This window comes from Ictidomys tridecemlineatus, chromosome 13 (assembly GCF_052094955.1).
Source record: "Ictidomys tridecemlineatus isolate mIctTri1 chromosome 13, mIctTri1.hap1, whole genome shotgun sequence".
NCBI classification, from domain to species: Eukaryota; Metazoa; Chordata; class Mammalia; order Rodentia; family Sciuridae; genus Ictidomys; species Ictidomys tridecemlineatus.
The window spans coordinates 84,328,420-84,337,783 of NC_135489.1; the positions used below are offsets into that span (position 1 = coordinate 84,328,420).

General features: G+C 40.8%; 1 non-coding gene across 1 annotated transcript; it reads left to right on the forward strand.

The window, feature by feature from the left end:
- The first annotated feature begins 9,026 nt into the window (after positions 1-9,026).
- On the forward strand, positions 9,027-9,101 carry Trnag-acc (transfer RNA glycine (anticodon ACC)). The gene has a single exon. It is a non-coding gene; the product is annotated as a tRNA-Gly (tRNA).
- The last annotated feature ends 263 nt before the right edge of the window (positions 9,102-9,364 follow it).

Below are 9,364 nucleotides of genomic sequence, written 5' to 3' on the forward strand. Positions count from 1 at the left end.
TGCTACCCTAAACAAACAAACAAACAAACAAACTGTTCCTGCTTAAGCTAGAGTCTGCATTTCTGATACTTATGGCTTAATAAAATTGTCACTGAAATGATGGCAAAAACAAATTGAGGGAAAAGATCATAGAATTAGAAAATGGTAGAATTAGGATTAGAACCCATGAAGCCTGATTCAGAGTTGTTGACAAACAAGGTAATATGTCCCCACTAACATGACTCCATTGAGTTAATTCCAGAAGGTTCTCTGCCATCTCACTTGGAACAGGGCTTCATTAATGTGCCAACATCAGCCTCCAAAGTGTCCATGTTTCGGTTTGTTTATTTGAAGGGTTCAAAGGACCTCCTAGAGTAGAAATAGGAGGGTTACTGACAAGTAATGGCTTGGTAGAGGTGTGAATGTAGAATCTGTTCCAGGACAACTACAACTATCAGCTCAAGCTGGAGACGTAGCAGAAGGGCTGGCCGATGGCGGTTAGAGGTTTTCCCTGCTTAGTACCCCCAAATGAGCCAACCTGAGTTGGCTTTCAGTTTGAATAGTGTTCCCCTTTTCCCAGCTGGAAGCTTATCTGATTGTGGGAAGTAAAAAAACACACTCGCCTCTCTGAAATCGCATGCCTCTGAAATCTTTGGGCTAGAAGCCTCTTTCAGGGAGTCTTCAAGTGAATGTGTTGATGCTTCAAAGTGAATGACTCAATCCTGGGGGAAGAACAAGTCCCCTTGGGAACAAGTGAGACAGCACAGCAGTAGGTAGGGACACTACCCAGTTGGAGTCCTAACTGTGCCTAATGACCTTTCCCCAAATAAGCGTACTGATAAGCGTACTGATAAGCGTACTCACAGGAGAATAAAATGTATAGAAAGACATTCTTGGGGTCCAGTGAAGAATCGAGAGCATTTCTTTGACTATGTTGGTTATGGATTTCTCACACATACAATAACAAGTTTCTAGCTTCCCCAGCACATATGTTTGAGCAATGTGTTGTTGTATCTCTGACAGTTGGTGACATTTCCTTTGCAGTCAGCAAGTCTTGTACAGAGGCTGTGTGTCCAATGAAGAAATTAACATCCTGAGTCCCTCAATTTGTTATCAGTCATCAGTGTGCCTCTGTTCAAAAAATTGTCCCATACCTACTATGTGTTCAGCCCCCGCAGACACAGAGATGAATCCCAAGTAGTCACCTGTGCCACAAGGAAACTTCACGTGGGCCTAAATAGTCATATTACCCTGTGACTTTATTAATTAGAACAATTGCAATTGACATTTATTAGAGGACTGACTTTGTGCCAGGAACTATTCTAAATATTTTGCATGAAATAGCTCCTCTAATCCACTTTAAAGGAAAGGAACATTGAAAGTTTCATATCCCAAAATCATACTAGGACCATTAAAACAGGGCAAAGTGCTTCTAAGTTTCAGGAGAAGGGTCTTGGTCCCAGTGGGGCGCCAAGAAGGTTTAGCAGCAGAGACAGTGTGTGAGCTCATCTAGCTGCCGTGCAATCTGTGAAGTCTGTCTGAAGGAAAGGTGAGCACGTGTCTTTTTTAAGTCTCACCTTCAGGAAGCATCATTAATCTGCGTCCTTCATCCCAATGTAGTTTATGAATCTGCAGGTCCTGATCAGACTTAACATGAAGACCTTGGGCTTATATTGATCTCTTTTCAAAGCTAAAAAAAAAGAAAAGAAAAAATAAAAAAAGTTCTTTCTATTGGTCTATTGTGTTGGAGAGCTGAGATTTCAGTAAATCGATTATACACAGGGAAAAAAAAAAAACTACTACCGAGTTAGGAGATCAATTGAAGAAACTGATATCTTGATAAGTTACCTATTGGCTGAAAAGGCCATTATATAGTCAAAACTTTTCACATGGGTGGGACCTTAGACATAACATAATCTATCACTTTTGATTTAAAAATGAAAGAATGATCTGGGCACAGTGGTGCACGCCTGACATCCCAGCTGCTTGGGAGGCTGAGGAAGGAGCATTGCAAGTTCAAAGCCAGCCTCAGCAACTTAGTGAGGCCCTAAGCAACTCAGTAAGACACTGTCTAATAAAATACAAAATAGGGCTAGGGATGTGGCTCTGTGGTCGAGTGTCCCTGAGTTCAATTCCCGGTACCCCCTCTCCCAAAATGAGTGTATAAAGATACGTAGTGATAAAAAAGGCCTGTCCAAGACTTATCCAAGGACACAGCTGTCTTTGTATAGGAGTCAAGATGGCAACCTCATCTTCTGATTCCTAATCCAATGTTCTTCTTACTTAAGAGAATCATTCTATTGAGCTGAAATTGATTACACTAAATCACATGTGTCTAAAGTATACAATTTAATACATTTTAACATACATATTCAACTGTGAGATCATCATCATAATAAATATAAATGATTTCATTGCCCCCCAAAAATGTCCCTTATGTTTTTTAATCCCTCCATGCTTAGGCAAGCACAGATCTACTTTCTATTCACCTAAATTTATATTTTTGACAATTTTATGTAAATAGAATAACACAGTATATATTCTTTGGAGCTGACTTATTTCACTGACATCATTATTTTGATATCTATTCGTGTTGTGTGTTCCATAGTTTATTCCTTTTTCTTTTTCTCTTTTTTTTTTTTGTTTAGGTATTTAGTTTTTAATTTATTAGGTACGTAGTACTTTCTTGTTGAGTAGTAGTCCACTTGTTGAGTGTATAAAGATGTGTAGTGATATTTGATCACAGTAGCTACTATTTAATTACCACTGACCACATGTCAGGAATTGTACTAAGAATTATCATTACAGTTGGATCTAGATGACCCCCACTAGCTCATGTGTTGTAGGTTTGTTCAAAGGTGGGGCTTATAGGAAATGATTGGATCATAAGGTCTCTGACATCATCAGTGGATTAATCCATTGAGGGATTCATAATTTAAATAGACTATTGGGAGGTGGTAGAAACTGTAGGAGGTGGGACCTAGCTGACAGAGTAGGTCTTTGGGGGCATATGCTTAGGATTTTGGACATCTTGGGTCTTTTTCTCTCTGTGCTTCTCAGATGCCATGAGGTAAGCAGGTTTCCTCCACCCCACTCTCTCCGACATGATGCTCCACCTTCCCACAGGCCCAGAATCAATGGAGCCAGCAGAAACCTCTGAAACCATGAACAAAAACAAATCTCTCCTCCTTTCAAGTCACCTATGTTGGGTATTTTGTCACTGTGACGAATAGCTGACTAACACTATTTCACATCCGTGATCCCATTTTAGGTCTCATGTAACAACCATTGGAAGTCAGTATTACTAGTTCTGCTTAACACATGAAAAAAAAAGTGAGTCATAGAGATGATAAGTAACTTGTTCATGATCCCCAAACTAACTAGCAGAGACCTACTTGAATCTAATTCTGTCTGATTTCAAAACCCAAACTAGCCAGGCTTGGTAGCACTCACCTGTAATTCCAGGGGCTTGGGAGGCTTAGACAGGAAGGTTGTGAATTCAAAGTCAACTTCAGCAAAAGCAAGAGGCTAAGCAACACAGTGAGATCCTGTCTCTAAATAAAATAAAAAATAGTGCTGGGGATGTGGCTTGAGTTTCCCAGTGGTTGAGTGCCCTGAGTTCAATCCCCAGTCTCCTCCTCATCCCCCCCAAAATATTGTTCACCATTAAACTCTACTACCTTTTGAATAACTGAATATGAATGTGAATGTAAGTGAATATGAAACCCCCTTCAACTGTCAATGAGTCTATCCCATAATATCATGAATTGATTGCAGATATCGCAGCAATTGACATTGAAATAATTCAAGAAATTCCTGCAGTTTTTAAATGTTTCAAAAGGAATAGGTCCTCCATGCTCCTGAGCAAATTCTGGAAGGAAGAGGGAATCCATATTTAGAACTTTGGCTACTAACTCTACTAACTTTTCCCTTTCCTTTTCCTTTTTTGCTAACCCATGCAAGTTAATGTTTCAGCAGTTAATACCCTTACTCAGAGATATATAAATGTTTTTATAATTTTTTTCAGAGATAGATGAATATATATATATATCTACTATGGTTTGGATAAAAGTCTCACAAAGGCCCATGTCTTAAAGACTTGGTCTCTAGCCCACGGATGCTATAGGAAGGTGGTGGAATCTTTAACAGATGACACCTAGTTGGAAATCTCCTGGTCATTTGAGGGCATGCCCTTGAAGGACATATTAGGACCTGATTCCTCATCTTTCTGCCTTTGCTTCTCAGCTGCCATGAGAGTAACAGTTGCTCTGCCACATGCTCCTCACAATGATGCACACCTAGCCACAGTCTCAAAAGCAATAGAGCGACATAATTGGAATCTCCAAAACTGTAAGTCAAAATAAAACTTTTCTATTTTTAAGTTGATTTTCTCAGGGATTTTGGTATAGTAATGGAAACCTGACTAACACAATATTCTTCCCCACCATGTCCAGTGTTTTCTCGCCTTTGCCATGTACAAGTCTCACCTTTGGAACTTATTAAAAACAGAACACCAGGGCCTTGCACACTGATAGTCTGGTTCAGTAACATTGGTTCTGAGCCTAGCATCTGAATTTTCAACAAACACTATAGCTATAATACACACTTTTTTACCTACAAGCTGCTTATCACTCATTCTGTGACCTAAAATCAACACAATTTTATTTGTAAGAATTGTCCCTCGGGGCTTGGTCCTGGTAGGAGGGAAATTCCAGGAACTGACTTCCATAGAGGCCAACCCCCTCTCCCCACCATTCATTAATCTAGATAAGAAATTGGCATGGGACCTAAACTGAGCCAATTTTATGTTTTCTCCCAAGACATTTTGATGCAGCTCAAAACATGGCATTCTTTTTCAACCACGCCTACTTTTTGACCACAGGATTTCCTTGGTACCTACCTGGTTCCCTCAGGATCCAATCAATTCTGCAAACTTTCATTCGACTTGCCAAAATATTTTTCAACAAATATCTTTCTTTCCTCAAGTTAACTGGTCGGTTTTTGAGGCTTGCAACCAAATAGTTGCAAGAGGATACCTCAAGCAAATCTGAGGCAACAGAGCCAAAAGCCAGCCCTGGGGAAACACCAACATTAATTTTTAGTGCTTCCTCACTTGACATCATTTTGGAAAAGGGCTTATTACCTCTGCTAGCTATATCCAGCTATCATTGATACAGAAGAAAAATTCAAATGTTTTGCAAATCATAAGGGAATCCTATTATAATGTTTTATTCTTGCTTATCACACATGATGCATGTAATCTCAACATGGAATAAGGATCTCTTTTGGACCAGTACATTGGAGCTCCAGAATGCATTTCTTGGGCTGCCAAACCCAGAATCATCCTCACCAGCTTTTTCTTTATGTGTGCACCTCAGGGGCCTCTGTTACAGCAGAAGGAGAATTGGGAGAACCAAGTAGACATCTGACAAGCCACTAATTAGCTTCCCTGGTAGTGTGCTGATGTGGGACGTGACCTCAGGGAACTGATTACAATGTGAAGATCCATAGGAAAGCATGGAAAAACCAAAAGAGCACCATTATTAGCAACTCCTGATGAAATGATGACATTCCAATGATAACAACAGATGCTAATTGTCCCTTCAAAGGAAGTTTCTATGGTAATAAGCCCTTGGTCACAGATTCATGGCTAAAGAGTTAGTCATTGTAGAACAAATTATAGCAGAAAAGAATAAGGGTTGTGACCTTCTTTTCCCAACTAAGGCAATCTTTGTGTACTTTGGTGTTATGTAGCGTTGTTAGCAAACTAGTTCTGGATGTAGCCTTTATGTTGATCTTCAGAAGCATGGACATCTGGTGGGGTGTGGACGTCTGAGGCTTTTGACTATCCAGAATTATTATTACCTCCCTTACATTATTATTTCTCTTTCTAAGGATAATATCCCGATGTGTCTCTGAGAGCCCTCCATTCCCTGTGGTAGTCGATGTCATTTCAGTTGAATTGACACCATCTCCTTAGTTCAAGGTGGGCACAGAACACATTCCATTTTCCTGTGCACACTGACCGAGCCAAAGTGGGCATATGAGGTAACCAGACCCGTGAGACTCAGAGCTGGACTTTTTCCTAGAGCTATTGAGAAAAACCTGCTTCTGCTGAGTTGCTTAACTTACTTTATCTAGGCCAGTTTTGCTGCCATTAAGGGAGAGTCCATCTAAGAATCAAGCCAACTCAGGAGAAAGCAAAACCAGGAGACTGAAGAAGACAGATTCCTGATCCCATTGTGGGAGCCCTTGATTCCGGCCATGACGGACACAGCACTACCCACTGGCCTTTTCAATCACAGCAGCCAATAAAGTCCCTTCTGGTTTTACCTAAGTTGTTTCTGAATTGGGTTTCTGTCACTTCCAACCACCAACATCTTGATGAATTCACACAGGAGGCAGGAGATTAACCTCCACAAAGGTGATTTGATCAGTTCGTTAATCCATTCATCCAGAACTTTCTGATCCACTCTTTCTGGCCTAGGAGGGAAAGTGATATAGTCATAAGAAAAGAACACAAAGCTCTTATAATTGAATCCTCCTATTATAAACACTTTCCCACACATTTCCTAAACTATGCAGCAAAAGTCTTGTTTCCCTGCCTTCCTTCTGTACAATGTTTCCAAATTCAGAACATATGATGAAACACTCCAAATGAACTTGTCTTCTGCTGTTTCTCTTTCTTCAGGAAACCATTTCAATTTCCAATGGAGTGGCGGGGCCTTTCCTGTCACCTCGATGTCTTTCTTCCAGTTGTGATTTCTTAAAGAAACCCTCCGAGGTCAAGGTCATGAACTCTCACACTGCCACTCAATATCTTGAGCCTGCTCTCCATCAGAATGAATTTAAGACTGGTCAGGTTTGCCTGCTCCACCCTGTGCACACACTCTTCTCCTTCTTGAATTCACACCCAGTGAGGGACTCCAGTCCATTAATATTTAATCACCTTTTGGATGTGATGGGACAGAACTATTGAGTATCCCAACGCACCTCACTAGCATGAAGTTATAAAGTCAATTTGCAGCTTATTACCATTCTTGACTCGTCACAAGCAATTTATTGCCAAACCCTGTGACTTATATCCACAAGGAGCTTAAAAAAATGAAACTCAGATTGGCTAAAAGACATCTCAGGGTTTTCAACATCACCAGGTCAGGGTATGGATAACCCCATGATCAAGCGCATTCGCTACAGGACAAAAAATAAGGTCTAAAATCTTGTGAAGACTAGCCAGGAACAAAGGAGAAGATTAAGAAAATGTGAATAACAAAAATCAAATCAAATCCCTGGATGGGTAGATTCAAAGGAAGAGACAAGTGGAAAATCATTCTGGAGTTTCTTGCTGAGGAAATTTAGAAAGCAGAAAGTAGTAAGAGATGAAAGTCGGCAAGTGAAAAAGTATTACTTTTTTTTTGTGCAAAATAATACTGTTTGATTGTAGCAATGGAAATCACCTGAAACCACACTGTCCAAGTATAAATACAATTTAAAGTTTAATGGGTTTCTTTCATACCTAAATACATGCTCTGATTTAGAAAATTGGCATGACATTATTCGTACTATTTATTACAACCTGTTTGCTTAGGCATAATATTTTATGATTATTTTGACACATGGCTAAGTATTCTAAACATGATTTTTTAAAATTTCATTTTTCACCTAATTACTTAATAGTTTAGACATATCAATAGGGATAAAGAATGAGATAATAGGACTGGGGATGCAGCTCAGTGGTAGTGTGCTTGTCTAGTGTGCATGAGGCCCCCGGGGGGGGGGGGGGGGGGAGGGAGGAAAGCATGAGATAACAAACACCCAGCTCAAGAAAGAAGTCATTACCAACACAGCTGGAGCTTTCCATGTGTTCTTCGGGATACATTCTCCTCTTCTCCAGGGGTAACCACTTTACGCATGAAGAGTGATATTGTCCTGGTTGCAAAATGCTCCATCAGAGAAATGTACCGTGAGCTATTTAACCAATTCTTTATAGTCAGGCATTAGGATGGTTTCGAGTTTTCCATTGTGATAGCCAACACTGCAATAAACATCATCGTATATATGTTGTTGCACACACATCTGTGATTTTTTTTTATCCTGAAGACAAATTCCTAGAAATAAAAATGCTCTGGCCCAATGGTTAGCACATTTTGCTGGAGGGCAACATTGCCAAGTTGCTTTCCAGGGAAGTTCTAACCAAGTGTACCCATCCCACCCTCAGCCGGGTTTGGAGGGAATTCAACCAAAAGCAGCTGCATGAGGAAGCCTGGGGAAGTGTCATAAAGTGTGCTTCTAATCCACCTTGTCAACAGGCAGGCCGGATCTGCTTCTAGCCCTGGGCTTTCTGCCAGGTACTGAGAATACAAAGGCCAGTAAGCCACCCCCTCCTACTCCCACCCCTCAAATCTAACTGGAGATGGTGCTGCTGTGGGAGCAGAACTGTGTGCAGTAGAGACACAGCCTGGCAGAGCGCTTTGGAGCACTGCTTCTGGAGCAGGCCTTGACCTTGGCAAACTGTTTCATTTCTCTTGTGCCCCAGTTTCTTTATCTGTAAAAATAGGTGGCATGAAACTTGCCCAACTTCACCCATAAATCTGAGGTTCCAAAGGTGCCATGCACAGAGCCAATCACTTGGAACATAATGTTCTTAACTCCCGCTTTTGCATGAAGTCTTAGAAAAGCAGGAAAGGGAGGTCAGATCAAAGTGTTGAGATGAGTCAGGGAATCTGCCCAAGCTCATCTCATGGAAGGGAAGAGTAGAAAAGTGGTTGTCAAGGGCTGGAGGAGGGCCGAGGGCAGGGAGGGATAGGAAGTGACTGAATGAATGATCGAGACAGAGCTATGGTTCGACAGCAAGAATAAGTCATTGAGTTCTATTGCACAGCAGGGTGACTACGGTTAATGATATCATATCAAATATTTCTAAATAGTGAGGAGTCTGAATGTTCTCACCACAAATAAATGATAAATGTATGAGGTGATGGATGGGCCAAATACCCTGATTTGATTAGTACACAATGCGTACATGCATCAAAACATCAGGATGGGGGTTGGGGATGTAGCTCAGTGGTAGAGCACTTGCCTACCATGCATGAGGCCCTGGGTTCAATCCCCAGCCCTCCAAAAAAAAAAAATTAACAATGTACTCAATAAATATGTTCAATTATTATGCATCCATTAAAAATAAAATTAAAAAATAGAAACAAGGAAGGAAGACAGGGAGGAGAGCAACGAGATTTGGGCTCATGGCACAGAAATACAATTACATCCTAAGTAAGAAGGCCCAGTAAATGATCCATGCCAGGTTTCCTGTGTCCCTGCTGGTGTGTCACCCCCAAAACAGATTAACAAAATGCTTCCTGACTGTGATTCACTCCACTAGCCCAAG